The 16,492-nt window shown below is 34.8% G+C and overlaps 1 pseudogene; it reads left to right on the top strand.

Annotated features, from left to right (window-relative positions):
- Positions 1–2,051: 2,051 nt before the first annotated feature.
- The window catches only part of LOC131856715 (small ribosomal subunit protein RACK1-like), a 50,346-nt pseudogene continuing 35,905 nt past the window's right edge, over positions 2,052–16,492 (top strand).

The raw sequence follows: 16,492 nt of genomic DNA, 5'->3' as shown, positions 1-16,492 counted from the left end.
GGGGAATTTCCTATATTATTTTTATTTAAGAGATGGCTAAACACTACCTTTACAATACTAAATAAAAATTATTTACTAAAACTTGAAATGTAATCAATTGTATTTGATTATAGTTGAGGTCATTCTTCCTACCCCATTTCTAGACATAGTTAAATAACTAAAACCATCTCATAGAAGCCATGAGTAAACCCCTATTATTTCAATATTAAATTAAAGCACTTTACAATAAATATTAAATATAATAGAATAAGGTTAAAATAGATTACAATATGTCATTTATCATTCTTCATTCAATTAGAATGAGATAAAATAATAGAATACTACATGACATCTATATTTAATTTTCCAAAAAAATTGTACTATTCCCATTCATAGTTTCAACAAAATATCTAGAAAATGCCCATTGAAATCAAATAGATAAACCTGCCTAAAATAATTATGGTTGCTTGAAAGTTGTGTTGGCTTTATATAATCTACAACTCATCCCTAGTAGATAGACAATTAGTCTTTTGTAGACTGATTTTGAATTCTTGAATGAAAACAAATGAAACTAATGCTTGATAGCTAAACATATATAAAATTCGTGAAATATTGGTCCCAAAATTATCATTTAGACATGTTAGCCTATAGCCACAACTTTTATTCTTCGATGGGTTTTCCATCATCAAAATTAAATGTTTTTATAATTATGTGATTTATTTTATACCCAAGGCACTTTCAAAGAAGTTCATAACCCTTTGGATAGGGCAAGATGGCAATCTAGCATTGGTTGTGTACCTTTATTTTTTGTCGCAACCATTGTTTCCTCTCCTTGATGCCTCTTTGGATAATGGCAGTCTCACCCGCTAGTCTCAAGATTACATTATAATACATAGTTTAAATTTTAAAAATAAGATCTAGAAGTAACACTAGGGGATGCAAGGGAATAGAGGATGCATATCTATAGGTCTTTATTTTGTTTAAAAAAACAAAAAGAGGCCTCTAAATATTTATAATTCTTCAAGAAAGCAATTTACTTGATTGGTTACATAAATATGATCAACTTTACCTATAAGGATGTGTGAATAAAATTATTGTCATAAGCGAAAGGGCCCATAAGAGCAGTTGGGGAATTTCCTAAATTATTTTTATTGAAGCCATGGCTAAACAATACGTTTACAATACTAAATAAAAATTCTTTACTAAAACATGAAAGGAAACATTATCAATTGTATTTGATTATGGTTGTAGTCATTCTTATCACCCAATTTGCAGACATGGTTAAATAAGTAAGACCATTTCATGAAAGCCATGAGTAAACTCTTGGTATTTCAATATTAAATTAAAGCACTTTACCATAAACATAAAATATAACACAAGAAGTTTAAAATGGATAACAATGTGCCATTTACCATTCTTCATTCCACTAGAATGAAATAGAAATAATAGAATATGACATGACATCTATATTTATTTTTTCACAAAATTTATACTATTCTCATTTATAGTTTCAACAAAATATATAGAGAATACTCACTAAAATCAAATAGTTTAACCTACCTAAAAGAATTATGGTCCCCTACAACTTGTGTTTGGCTTTGTGTAATCTACAACTTCTCCCTTGTAGATGGAAAATTAATCATCTATAGATTGATTTTGAATCCATGCATGAAAACAAATGACACCAGAAATTAGATAGCTACTTTCATGGGATTGAATGTTAAAATAATGACATGATATTTTAGATATGTTAGCTTGTGTAAACAATAGCCACAACTTTTATTCACGGACGCATATGAAGTCACCAAAATTAAATGTTTTTTTGTTATTATGTGGTTTATTTTATACCCAGGGCACTTTCAAAGAAGTTTTTATCCTTTCATTAGGGAAAGACAGCAATTTAGCATCGGCTACGTACCTTCATTTTTTGTCGCTACCGTTCTTTCCTCTCCTTGACGACTCTTTGGATTAAGACAGTCTCACCCGCTAGTGACATTTGCGTAAAGCATAGCCAATACGGCGTGAGCAACAAAGACACGAAAGTCGTGGTTTCCTAGAAGTTGCCCGATCCTATGCCTGCTCATAAATCAGTGCAGGACACAGAGGACTCTGTCCATGTGGGGCTTGCACGTTGCCAGGGTTTTCTTGTTGCTCACGCATATTGCGACACAAAGGACTCTGTCCATGTGCAACGGCAGGTAGAACTGTTCAGAGCATTTTAATATTATATGATTTTATCTATAAAGTCATTTTAGCAGCAGGAGTTTTAGGTTTGAAGTCTTATGGATTAAAACGCAAAAGAATGAGAGGTATTTATTCGATCAAATTTGATCTAATTTTTGTCTATTTTTTATGATAATAAAATCTTACATTCAGTAAAACTTAATTTCTAGTGAGTTTATTAAGAACCATTCAATTTTACAAGCTGTAGATACAAATATCCATCCATCTCTACTGCTTCGATCGTGTATAAACATTGTCTATTCATAATTCATTAAATGACAAGAGGAAAAAGTTACGTGTAGGTTTCGAAAATGTGGGTGTACCGTTTTGCTGTTTCTAACCATCATTGTCATTTACGATGTACTTGTTTTCCCCTGCAAATCATCCCAACACAATAATTGGCTACAGTCATGTTTATCAAAAGCAGTTTCTGTAAGCCTACTACCATAGGAGCTGGTGATCGATTCTTTTAAATGCTTAAAATATCGTCCTTATACCATACAAGAGAAGGGGCCTAAAATCATAATTTGGAACAGAACACACAACAGACCAGCGAACTTAGTGCTCATTTTATTAATCACTCACGACACATATAAATAGTTAGAAATAACCTTTAACAGTCATCCTATAATTCTGCCAAGGAATTTGATAGCAAACTGAGTGACAAGAAATTGGAGAAGACTAGTGACAGCAAACCAAAACTTGAAAAAGAAGTCCATTCCTTCTTATTGACTCGTGGATAACACATACACAACATAAGTATATCTGAATTTTGATGACCTCCTAACATATCTCTATATAATGCAAACTGAATAACAACATAAAACAAAACACTACATTATGTAGAAGCTAGTCTTTAAAAATAGTTTGCGAATTAGTGAGGCCTGTTCAAGTTGCTCATCATATGTAATCACTGAGCAATAATCTATGTACCCGACATCACTAGACACCATTTGTATATGTAGTGTCTCATCAGCATCATAAAGGTATGAGGTTGGAATTTCAGATTTTGGATCCTCCTCTGAACTTTTAGACACCAGTCCTCACATGTATGTTTGGTAACCCTAATGAGATATAATTTCTTTGATCCACAAACACATGAGACTATTACTTATCTAACTATCTTCTACTACATCTTTTTCTGTCTTCAAAGTATTGGTCTCTTCAAAATAAAGTGAGTGCCTCATCTTCAATAAAATCTCCATCACATCAACATTTGTTAATTCATCAATAATATAAATTTACTTGATGTGGCTTCCAATCACATACCCCTCTGGTATAAGTATATAATGTGTGGCCGCATGTGTAGGTCCAACAACCACTATAGTAATTTCACACTTAGAAGTTACATGACTAAGAGCTAGCGCAAGTATAGCTTGCATAGCTTTATAAATGTGTACAACATTAAATGTTTCAAACATTATTTCTCTTGTATATTCCCAATTTTTTGGAGCAATCAGACTCTCAGTCAAGAGGAAATAGTGGATATCTAGGATACATCACAAATAATTGAATATGCATTGCTACCAAAATATCTCTATAGAATCCATGTTTTCTACTTAACCATTGCATATAGGATAATTGAGAGTGTGTGTATTGCTAAAATAAAATTGGGATAATGCCTTGACACCAATAAATAAATGAAGGTACTATGATACCTGCATTGTATTGTGCTAACTAGCTTCCCTATCCAAAGGCTCTAGATTGAATTAGAAATTATTCATTGACTAAAATTACAAATGTACTTAAGTATAGCATAAAATAGAACATGTTCTTTGATAAAGAATTCAAAAATTTGGAACAAAATAGAGAATGTAAGAGAAAACTTGTTGCCCATTTTATTAATCACTTGGTATGACATATAAATAGTTACAAATAACTTCAACAATCATCCTAAGAAAGTTGATAGAAAAATATTTATGATCAACAACAAACTAGAGAACATTAGTGATGATAAACTAAAACTAGCAAGTAGTCTACTACTGTTTATTGACACATTGATGACATGTACACCACCCATGTACAATTTGGTTATTTATTATTTTATAACAACAACAAGTGTAAGAATTCAATTATAGGAGATCAAATACATGATGGAAGTCATGCCCATTTGATGAACATGAAAAGGAATATATAGAAATATTTCCAAATAGTTTTAGGGAAAATAAATAAAACAAAAAAATTATATGACATGTAAATTTAGATAAAAAAATAAGCATATTTATCAAAATAATAAAACAATATATTAGTGTTAAGCTAGTTTTAGGTAGAATTTGAAAGTGTTAGCTTCTTAATTACAATAATGTGATTTAAAAGTGTATGCTAGAAATGTGGTATCAACCTGCAGGAGGGGAAAACATCTCAAACATACACATGAAATATTATGTTAGAGGTTAGAAATCAAAATTCAAAACCAAGAAGTTAGCTTGAAAAACTAAACTCTAAGCACATCCCATGTTACTCTATCTCTAAAGATCCTTAAGATTCAACGTGGCCCTCACTTGGAAGAGAACTTGGTCTCTGGGATGACAACCTAGAGAATGAGATTTATGAGAATGATTCTAGGATCCAAATGAATGCAACTAAGATCCTAGTGAAATGCTAAGATGAGATGATGAAGATGAAATGCAAAACTACATGATTAAGATGCTAGATGAGTTGCAAACTGAAAGTTAAGATGATGCTAGATGAGTTAATTAAGCTATCTGAGTATGCAATGCTAGAAAAGATGTAGAATTAAGCTACAAGATGAGCTAAAATGAATCTAAATGCTATGAGATTGGATGCTTGAAGATGACTTATGAGATCCTTTGATAATGTGCAAAAGAGTATAATTTTGATGCACAAGGTTGCAGATTTTTGAATTGAAGAAATGAGTTCTATTTATAGGAAAAATAGAGAAATGGATGGTTGGTATTGAATAATCTCAACAAGGGCTAGGATTTAAAGTTAACAATCCATGGGAGAGATTCAATCCAATCCCAAGTTGACAAATATCACCTTGAGAGGGCTTCAGAAGATGCGAAACAAGTATTAGAAGCTAAGCAAGTAATTAGAGATAACCTCAAGGAGTAACATTATTAAATAATGTCATTAACCAAGGAGGCATGCTATTACTCATGTGGTAAACTATTGTGCAACATGGGAAAATGGTTAAAGGGACAACCATCATGCCTAAGGGGTGTCGGCTCATAAGAGGCATTAAATCCCTTTTTGAAAACTTTGGAGGCTAACTTGCCTAGAGAGGAAAACCATTAGTGGTTTATGTAAGAGCCTTGCATGTTTAGAAGACTCAACAAGTTAACTCGTTGAAATAGATAAAATCTTAAATACATTTTGAATATTTTCTTCCAAATTTGGAGAAGTGACTCCCCCAAATTTAGGGAAAGGACATGACTAGGAGATTAGACATGATTAGGATGGAATTAGGAGGTTTCTAGAAGAAATTAGGATGCAAGTGGGAGATGTAGGAGAATGCAGGTGGGTGAGGGAAAATAGGATTTTTAGTTAAATTAAAATGATTTAATTTAGCCAAAAGGAATGCAACTTGCATTTCTAGGATTTTGCAAGTGGGGGGATTTAAAAATAAATTTTGATTTATTTAAATACAAAAAGGGATTTTAATTAAATCTAGATTTAATTAAAATGAGAAAGATGATAAATGGAGAGTTTTAATTAAATGTGAATTTAATTAAATGGCTTAGATAGAAGAAGGGGATTTAATCAAATCTTTAATTTGATTAAAAGGTCAATTAGAAGAATAGAAATATTAATTAAATCTTAATTTAATTAATTGGAATAATTGGAGATAATTAAATGAATTAAATTCACTTAATGAATTGTGCAACTTTTAGGTGTCTACATTTTGCCCCTCTTTGAGTCAGCATGTGATCACATTTTGATTCAAAGAAAAATGCTCAATTTGTCGTCAAAATTATCGATATGATTCCCTGGATATAAAAAATTGATTTCAATATGGAACGCTGATATGAAACTAATTAGTCAATATGAGAGTGATGATGATGTCGATTTGATATGTTGATATGGAATTGATTGGTCAATATGGAGCTGATATGAGAATGATATGGAGATTCGATATGATACGTTGATATGGAATTGATTGGTCGATATGGAGTTGATATGAGACTGATATGGAGATTTGATATGATATGCTAATATGGAATTGATTGGTCGATATGGATTTGATATGAGACTGATAGCATTTCGATATGATATGTTGATATGGAATTGATTCGTCAATATGGAGCTGATATGAGACTGATATGGAGATTCAATATGATACGCTGATATGGAATTGATTGGTCGATATGGAGCTGATATGATACTAATAGCATTTTGATATGATACGCTAATATGAGACTGATATGGAGATTTGATATGATAATTCCCCCTTGGAAGATCGTTCGTGCACTAAAGGCATGAATGATCTCTTGAAAGAAGGAGAATGTTAATATGTGAAAGATAGAAGAGTGCATAGTTGATGACATGCATGGGTTTGCTAAGATTGATCAAATTGATTTGATTGATAAGATTGATTGGATTGATTGGATTGATAAAATTGATCAAATTGATAAGAATGAGATCAAGTCTAGTTTCAGGAATGATACCTCCTGTATAAGATAAAGATGATCAAAACGTCTAGTTTCAGGAATGATATATCCTATATAAGACCTGATCAAAACGTCTGGTTTCAGGAAAGATACATCTGTTGGCATTTAAATAGAAGGAGATTGTTGATATTCATTAAGGATATTGAGAAGGTTGTTGAAGATTATTGATATAACTGAAAAGGGATGATAACTATCTTTATAACACTATTTTGTCATTTATGTCAAGAAATTGATTTTTTGATTCAATATGATGTTGCCATATCTTAAGAAGATTGATTTGAAGATAATTAAGTGGTCAGTAAAAGACACAGAAAGAATGTGTTAAGAAAGGGGAGAAATAAGTTATTCAATGGGCAGCTATTACCAAGTTAGACAATGATGAGATCATGATGTTTAGATTGTTTTGATATCCTACATATGTTGTTGATTGTAAGGTTAATACTATACTATGTCATCGAGCAAAGAACCACTAGTACATTTGGGTCAATATTTTGATAGCCAATCGTTGGAATTCCGACCACATTTCATAGCACTACTGACAAAAAAGGCCATCGAAAACTTTGTGTCAAAAGTTCTGACTATCCTTGTGGTCATTGCAATTCTGACATCACCTCCAACCTTTCTGACGGCCACCATGGATGCTCATTCCACAAAAGAATACCGTCGCCATCTCGGGCTGTCGTCGAAATTCTGACTCCAAAGTATAAAATTCCGACAGAGGAGTGTCGTCGGATGCACAACATCCTTGTCGGGCGTTTCATTAGTTGTCGTCGGAATTCCGATAGTGAGAGATGATGTGGGTCAAATGGCTTTGCCGTCGATGCATGAAAGCATTGAATGAGTTCTATTTTTTTAAATTACATTAAACATTTTAATTTATTTGATTCAGTGTTATTTGCAAAAAATGATTATCAATGATGTTTCCTTTCTCCAAGAATTGTCTAGGACCTTTCCATCAGATAATATGTAACATCGAATGACTAAATTTTTTCTTTACAATTGCTTATTTAATTTAATTATTATCTGAGTGTGAATTAAAATTTATATCTGTACGGAAGCATAACATACAAGTTGAAGAGTCTCTTGCAAGCAAATTTCCTAAAAGAAAGCAAGTAGGCATTATCTTGAATGACATGGAAACAAGCTCATCAGCTGCCTAGAAGACAGCAATTGGAGAATGGCAGAGGAAAGTGTTTAAGGGTGATAAATAGATAGATAGTATGAAATACAAACAAACAATGTCTAGAGTGTCTGATGTGACATCTCTAATTTATGTCTGGAGGGACTAACTAGTTTTGGAGTTCTTGCGAAACCTATTGGGCCACGCTTGGATGAAATCAATGTGTTCATGCAAGGAGCACCTTTTTCCTATTATGAGAATGATACTTTTGCACCGAGGGATATTTGGAAGTCAATATCCAAAAATTTCTATAGTGTGGAACAAGAGTTGGCGGACTCGAAGTATAATTGTCAGCTTTCAGAAGACCAAGAGGTTATGTACACAATCTCCCAATAGAAGAGCAATTTCAAAAATTACCTCTCCCCCCCATGACTATTCAGGAAGCACTTCCTCAAATAAAGGACTAATGGCCTCCATGGGATCAAAGAAAAAAATTAAAGCATAGACTCTAGACGATGTGGTGGTGTTGTTTGTGAAGAACTCTACACTATAATTGAAAATTCATGAGGGAAACTGCAAGATAGTGAAGAGAAATACAATCTTGAAAAGTGGGAAGAATGGATCTTGGTTTGGGTGGGGCCAAGTTAGGTGGCTCCTCTAGAGGTTGATGAGATAGAAATCATATTAGGATTTGAAAAAGATCACACTCATGGAACTTCGTGTGCGAGTGATCGATTACGGTGTTTGGGTAATGCATTCCCAATAGATACAATTGCATTCCAAATGGGTAATGTCTTGATGGCCAATAATATCCCATCCTTAGTAGTTTCTTGGAAAGAGTAGGACCACTTGAATGTGTACCACAAATACCTTTGTGAAGCTCATGTAAAGCAGAGTCAGATTTGTTACGATCGAGGAATCGAACAAGAGTACCATCAAGACCTCAATGATAAAGTGAATCAACGTATAAAGTATAATGGGCTGCTTGTCGGATAAAACTTCATTTATTTGTTATGAGATAGGTCTAGTTGGAGGGTATTGTCTTTGAGGTAGGCACAGATCTTCCCGTATAATGGGGAATAAAAACCGTTTAGGGCATATATGACTTGGGATTTTGAATTGTCATAGGTCAAGGAAAACAATTGCTCCACTAGGAACTCATAGCAATTTTTTGTATCTGGAATTTATAGAAGCGAGGCGATAGTGTCCATTGCATCAGTAGCTCTATTGTTTAACCTTGGAATCTGCTCAAATGTGATGTGTACAAAGTATTTCTTAAAATCATCCACCATGCATTTGTACAACGTCATCTTATCATCTTTTGTTTGATAGTCATCATTGATCTGATTGATAACTAATTGAGAGTCTCCATAAATTTTTAATTCTATGATTTTCCATTCCATGACTACATTGATACGTGTCACTAGAGCTTCATAATTGGCGATATTATTGGTGCATGAGAACATCAATTTGTAGTATCATATAATTGTGTGTCCTTCTGGAGTGATGAACAAGATACCAGAACCTGATCCATACTATGTATAGGATCCATCAAAGTATAGGGTCCATTTCTTTGGCACAATAATGAGCACTTTCATATCTGGAAATTCCACCTATAGTGGGTATTTGTCTGGTAGAGGTGCTTCTACCAATTGATCTTGTATTGCTTGTCCTTTGATAGCCCTTTGTTTTGTATATGGAATGTTGAACTCACTTAGGATCATGACCCATTTTTCTAACATCCCTATTAGAGTGGCTTTGCTGAGTAGAAATTTTAGTAGGTCAATCTTTGCCACTAGCTTGATAGTATGAGCTAACATATAGTGTCGTAGATTTTGGGAAGTGAACACTACAACTAAGCAAGTTTTTTCGATGAATGTGTAATTGAGTTCATAGTCATTCACCATCCTACTAATGTTGAGTCCTCTTGTGCTAGTAATGACCCCAGTGACACTTTTGTTGCTGATATGTAGAGGATGAGTGTGTTTCCCACTATTGGTGGTACTAAAACAAATGGATTCATGAGATATTACTTTAGCTGATGGAATGATTTTGTACACTTGTCCTCCCAACTGAAAGGTACATTTTTATGAAGTAGATGGTTGAACGAGAGACATTTGTCCCCCAATTGAGAAATGAACCTTCTGATAGATTGTATCCTGCCTTGAAAAGATCGTAGCTGGATAATGATCCTTGGATGTGGCATTTCCAACATAGCCTGAACCTTTGCTAGATCCACCTTGATGCCTTTTTCTGATATAATGTAGCCCAAGAGTTTTCTAGATGTGACTCTGAAAATACACTTTTTAGGGTTCAATTTGACTTTGAATTTCTCTAGTCCTTGAAATATTTTATCCAGGATGTCCAGGTGTTCTACTCTTTTGAATGATTTGGCTAGCAATTCATCCACATAATCCTTCATAAAAGTATGCATCATGTCATGGAAGATTGTTGTCATTCTCTTTGATAGGTTGCACCAGCATTTTTCAAGCCAAAAGGCATGACGTTCAGCAGTATGTACCCCATCGACATGTGAATGTATTTTTATCCAAATCTTCTAGAGCTATCTTGATTTTGTTGTAGCCGGAAAAACCATACATGAGGGATAGCATTGTGTGCCTTGTTGTTAGATCAACAATGGTGTCAATGCTTGGTAAAGGAAAGTCATCTTTTAGACAAGCCTTGTTGAGATCCTTGAAGTCTGTACAAATCTTGATGCTTTTATCTGGTTTAGAGACTAGCACAATTTTAGAAATCCATTATACATAATCAATGGGTTGGATGAATCCTACATCTAGTAACTTCTTGAGCTCTGCTTTGACCAATATGGCGACATGTGGGTTCATCTTCCTTAATTTATGTTTCACAGGTTTAGCTCTAGGAGTGATGGACAAGTGATGCATGATAAGATTTGGATCTATCCCTGGCATGTCTGCATAAGACCAAGCAAAGTTGATTTTCTTCTCCTTGAATATTTTGACAAAGTCAAGTTTTTCCTTTTCCGTTAGTGATTCTACCATATGTATGGTTCTTGTTGTTGCTTCAGTGCTGATATTTATTGATTGAGTTAGATTAATGAAGATGGGTGATCTCTCCTGGTAATGTTTAGGAAGAGTGTCAAGTATCTCATCTTTAGGCACCTCGAAGAGGTTTCACCATCAGATGTGTCCTTTGTTTTTATTTTTTTGTGATCTAATACTGCCATTAGATCAATTTTTTATTTTGTTCATTTTATAACTAAGAGACTTGGCACTCCCCTGATTGTGGATCTCGTTATGTGGTTTGTTGGTGGAGCATATTTCAGGGTTGACTAAGTAAAGGTATTAAACAATGGCCTCATCGTTTTGGAATATTGGTGTATCATTGTGCTCAAGTTCTTCCCAATCTATAAGGTCACGATATATGAGAGGTAGGGAGTCATTTGGCAGGTTAAGATTTGCCACTGTAAGAGTCATGATAGAGATATTATCATAGTTGTCAATAGAATGGGTGAGTTCTATAATAGTTTCAAGGTTTTTGATGGTACTCTCATCGATATTGCCTCTTTTGTATTGAAGCGGCTCATTCTCACTAGCCTCATAGATATGTGTTATGAATTTAAACGATATAGATCTTGAGCCTTTTTCCTCATAAGGTATGGGTGTATAAGTGTGGATTGTATCCACCTCAATATCCTCAATAATATCAAAACAAGTATCCCATTCATACTCATTGGAATTTGTTTTAGAATCACTATCCAAGGTTACCCCACTGAATTAGACAAGAATGTTGTCTAGCAAAAAGAGCTCACTGATAATCGATACAAGTTGGGTAGATTGTGTTGATTCTGGATATGTGCTTGTTTGTACTCTTTATATTTTCTCATACATAGTCTCCCTTATTCGAGTAGCAATCTCGTCAGGTTGTGGCTCAAATTCAGATTGGTCAGGTGCTTATACATGATGTATTTTTTTATAAGAAACCTCCTCACTTTGGATAGTGATTTATTCTTGTCACTTCTCATTTTCTTCATGCTCTTGTTCTTTTCTTGTCTTTTCCATTTCTTGGTGTAGCACCTCTTGCCAGGATTCTTCATTTTGTGTTATCTTCTCTCTCCATCGGGATTTCTACTGGTGATCTCACTTTTGCACAGGTTGAACATGGTGGCCATACCCAAGTCCTAATTTATCTTTTGCAAGTTGTGAAGGGGGTTGTATGGGTTCTAGGATTCCCTCTTGATGCTTGCCAATAGGTCCTTTTTCATTGTATCCCATTGCATGATTCTAAACCCATTGCCATACTATTATGTGGGAACGACCACATCCAGGGAAACATCTTTGATTTATTCTTCATCTTTGTATAGCCAATTGAGGATGTCTTTGTCATCTAATTCTTCAGCCAGTGTGCCCATTTGGATAAATTTACCATCAATTTTCCTAATGGGTTGTATTGCTTGATGTCTTGATTTAGAAGGTTGTCCATGAGATTTTGGCAAGGTTGGCAATTTTGATAGACATAGGGGTTCAAAAGAGTATTCCACCATACCTTGGTCTTTTATCTTCATCTTTTGCTCAATGTCTATGGATAATGACTTGATTTTTTCTTGATTGTTGGATGATGAGGAAGCTGGGGCCTCCCTGTTGTGTGGAACAAGGACATTTTGAGTTGCTCCCATAGCATTGCAGTACTGAATGGGGTTTGTGCCTACTGATATAGAAATATCTTGTTCATTGTAGGGGAATTTGAGACATTGATGGTACGCAGAAGGTACCACTTTCATTTCGTGGATAAAAGGACGACCCAAGAGTATGTTGTATATCAAGTCTATGTCCAAGACTTGGCACATTTTGTCTTTTTGCACAGGTCCTACCTGAATGGGTAGTACCACCGTTCCTTCGGATGACCTTTCTTCATTATCGTAGGCTTTGATAGTGATCTTCTTTTTAGGATCAATAGCTTGCTTGGAGAAGCCCAATGCATGGATAAGCTTCAAGGTACATATATTGAGACTAGCTCCTCCATCTATTAGCACTCTTTTTACCTGATGTTTGTAGACAAGGACTTTGATATGTAGCAGGGTGTTGTGTGGATGACTCAAGGAGACGTCATCGTGTTCTGAAAAGGATATGTTATGTGGCACTGTCATATGTGCCACCATGGCTTGGAACAGATTGATATACAGATTGTTTGGCACTATTGTTTCTACAAGAGCTTGCTCCAAGATATCATTATGCTTTGGTGAGAGTTTAAGCAATTCAAGTATTGATATTTGAGCAAGTATCATTTGTATTTGATCGACCAAGTTAAATTGAGTCTTGGGGATAGTTGTTGCGTTATATGTACTCCCTTTTAAGACATATTTCTAAGCCCTTGTCGTCACATTTATCAGTGCATGTTGTTGTTTATCTTTGATCTTTATGACATTTACTTGATCATCGCATGCTGATATGTGATTTATGATGTCTTCATATATGTGATTGATGTGGGATCCTTTGTTATTGTTTGGCATTGATACTCCTCCCTTGTTGTAATTAGGAAGAGGACTTTTGAAAGCCTCATGATTGCCATTGGTTTTATGACCATCGACTGTTATGTCTTCCTTGTCTATCATATCTTGAACTAGGTTTTTCAATCTCATGCAATCGTTTGTTCTATGCCCCTTGTTTCGATGATAATCACAATAATACATCATTCCACCATGGTGGTTTGACTTGGGGTTCAAATTTTCTTATCACTAGCAATGTGATAATCTTGTTTGCCAATAGTTCTCAAAATGCAAATTCCAAGGTTTGTCCCAATGGTGTATATGTTCTTTGATATGGGGGAGGTGGAGTGTTAGCGTTACCCCCTTGGTTATTGTTGGTCCCCTAATTATTGTTGTTATTCCCTCAATAGTTATTGTTTCCTTCATTGTTGTTGTTGTTGTTATTGTTTCCTTGGTTGGGAGTGTGTTGATAATTGTTGGTGCCTTGATTGGCACTTCTTTGATCATTGTTGGATAGAGTGTTACCTGATAAAGTCAGCACTGGTTGCTTAGACATTACATTGTTGGCATCGACTATACCATCATTAACAACATTTTTGTTTTTAGTCCAAAATCTGGACTTGTCTGAGTTGTTTTTATTATATTGATTGCTATAGGTGTTGTTTCTTGATGAACTAACACCTTCCTTAGAGAATTTTAAGGTCCCCCTTTTGATTGAAGATTCTTCTACTTGGATACCATTCTCTATAAATTTTGTAAAAGTAGGTAGACATTGTAGTTTGAGTTGATAACTCATTTCATCATTCAAATTGTCTATGAATATTTACATCTTTTCCTTTCCAGGTACATCTCGTGTGTACCTTGAGACTATATGTCTCCATCGTTGTAACAACACCATGAATGTTTCATTGTTCTTTTGCTTCGTATTTCACAAGTCAAGCATGATAACCTAATGTTGGATATTGTAGGAGTATTGTGTGATGAATTTATTCACCAACTCATCGAATGATCTGATGGGAGGTGTGAGTTTTGACAACCACTCCATTGTTTGCCCTCTCAAACTCCTTGGGAATAGCCTCATCATGTATGTATCATTATGAGAAAACTCCTAGCTCATAGTACAAAATTTTGTGATGTGATCACGAGGATCACTCTTACCATTGTATTTATCATACTTTGGTATATCTGAATTTGGTAGGAAAGGTATCATGTTTAGCCTCCTATCAAAAGGGTAAGGACAAATGTCCTCCAAATAATACCTCGTCGTAGACCCTTGTTGCATATCTTGCATTTGTCGTTGGAGTGCTTGAATTTGTTGTGTAATGTTAGCTAAGGGAACATTTTCTTCATTGGACCTTTGATGACAAGCCTCCCTTTCTTTACTAACATTGTCATAATTATGGGTATCATCTCAGTTGCGGGTGTTGTCTTGATCATGTGTGTCCTTTCCTTTCAAATTCTCTTGATTTTGAGTATTATAGGTGTAGGTCCTTGACCTTGTCCTTGGGATTCTTTCATTCCTTCAATTTTCTATGTCAAAATCCTCAGGCATCTTGACTCTTTTGATATTTAACATGAGGAGGTGCTTTTGTTTGTCCACTTCTATTTTCCATGATCTTTTGGAAGGTGATGCTTTATTGGCATTCCTCGGTGATCTCCTCTTCTTCCATACTTGCATATTCGTCAAAAGGGTTGGATTCCCTACGACTCCTGCTAGATTTCAGTTGTGGATCCAATTTTTTACCTTTTCAAGATTGAGTTCTAGTGGGCATCAATATATTTCTATAGTAGGGAATTCCTCCTCTTGTAACGAGGTTCTTGGTGGAGTTGGTGGCTCAGGCCGAGCCTCATTGTAAGTGATGCAATTTATTGAAAATAACGCTAGATTGATCTTTCCCCCGTTGTTAAGGCATTGATTGAATGCTTCTTTCTAAATGTAATCCATCAAACTTGTTAGATTTTCCTTGAAGGTACAATCGCATATGACGCAAGAAAATGTGATGTGATGAAAAGAGTTGATGGTTGATGTAGAGAAACTTTCTCCTCTTGATAAGTGCCCTAGGACTAGGTTGTCTCTTCTTCAGCATAATCTTTTGACAAAGACTTCTTCTTCTTAAAATATGGGAAGTGGTCATACAAATGGTCTAAGAATGTTGATGTTGATGATTTATATGGATACTTCAATTTGAATACTCAAGCTTACTAAGTCGAACAGAGGGTTTGTTCGAAAGGCCCCTATGAAAAAGTTTCAAATGATATGGATAAAGTCTCCCGATATGGAAACTTGATTTGACTAACTTGAGTACCTAGCTAGGTTGATTGTTGAGATAGTTGGATCATGAACTCTTGATCACTTGGTTTGATACTCCTCTATTTTAGTTGGATGAAAATCTTTCCTAAAGATAGTTGAACTGTTGATAACCACCTCCAGAGTTGCTTGGTTGGATTTGAAAATTTCTTTCACTTATGATCTCTCTTTGTTTTGAACTGATTTTTTAGTTTGATTGTTGGATATATTTGCAAGATATTTTAGCATTTATGAAAAGAATACATAGAACGGATGAAGACAATGGTCATCCTAATGCTAAACATTGAGTGTATGTTCTTTTTGAGGATGTTTTCAAATCCCCGATGTTTTCACTGGTTTGGATAGAAATAAAACACACCAAGTAGACTCTTTATTTAAAGGTCATTGACAATATCATAGCCTATTAGTCTCGATACTCTGTCAGCTCAAACAGTCTTGTCACCCCCTAGAGTGCGCCCATTTTTTTGCCTTTTTCTAGAAATTAACCCAAAGTGAATTTCTTCACAATTGGGTAGTTATCTTGGGAGATATATGGTGAGTAATCTTGGCGGCGGATTCTTCCCCACCCTTACACTATGATATTACCAATGTATGGCAACTTAAATAGCTCAAAGCTTCTACTTCTATGGTTCGTAATAAGGATTTCATTCAGTGTGGCAAATGATAAAATCAATTAAGAGGCTTCTCAATCTTTAGAACAAAGGCTTTTCACATCACAAGGATACTAGGGGAAGGCTATCAAATACACACTTCCGTTGGAGGGTATT

The sequence above is a fragment of the Cryptomeria japonica genome, chromosome 1 (assembly GCF_030272615.1).
Source record: "Cryptomeria japonica chromosome 1, Sugi_1.0, whole genome shotgun sequence".
NCBI classification, from domain to species: Eukaryota; Viridiplantae; Streptophyta; class Pinopsida; order Cupressales; family Cupressaceae; genus Cryptomeria; species Cryptomeria japonica.
The sequence above is the reverse complement of the archived record's forward strand: the minus strand, read 5'-3'. Positions and strand labels throughout refer to the sequence as shown.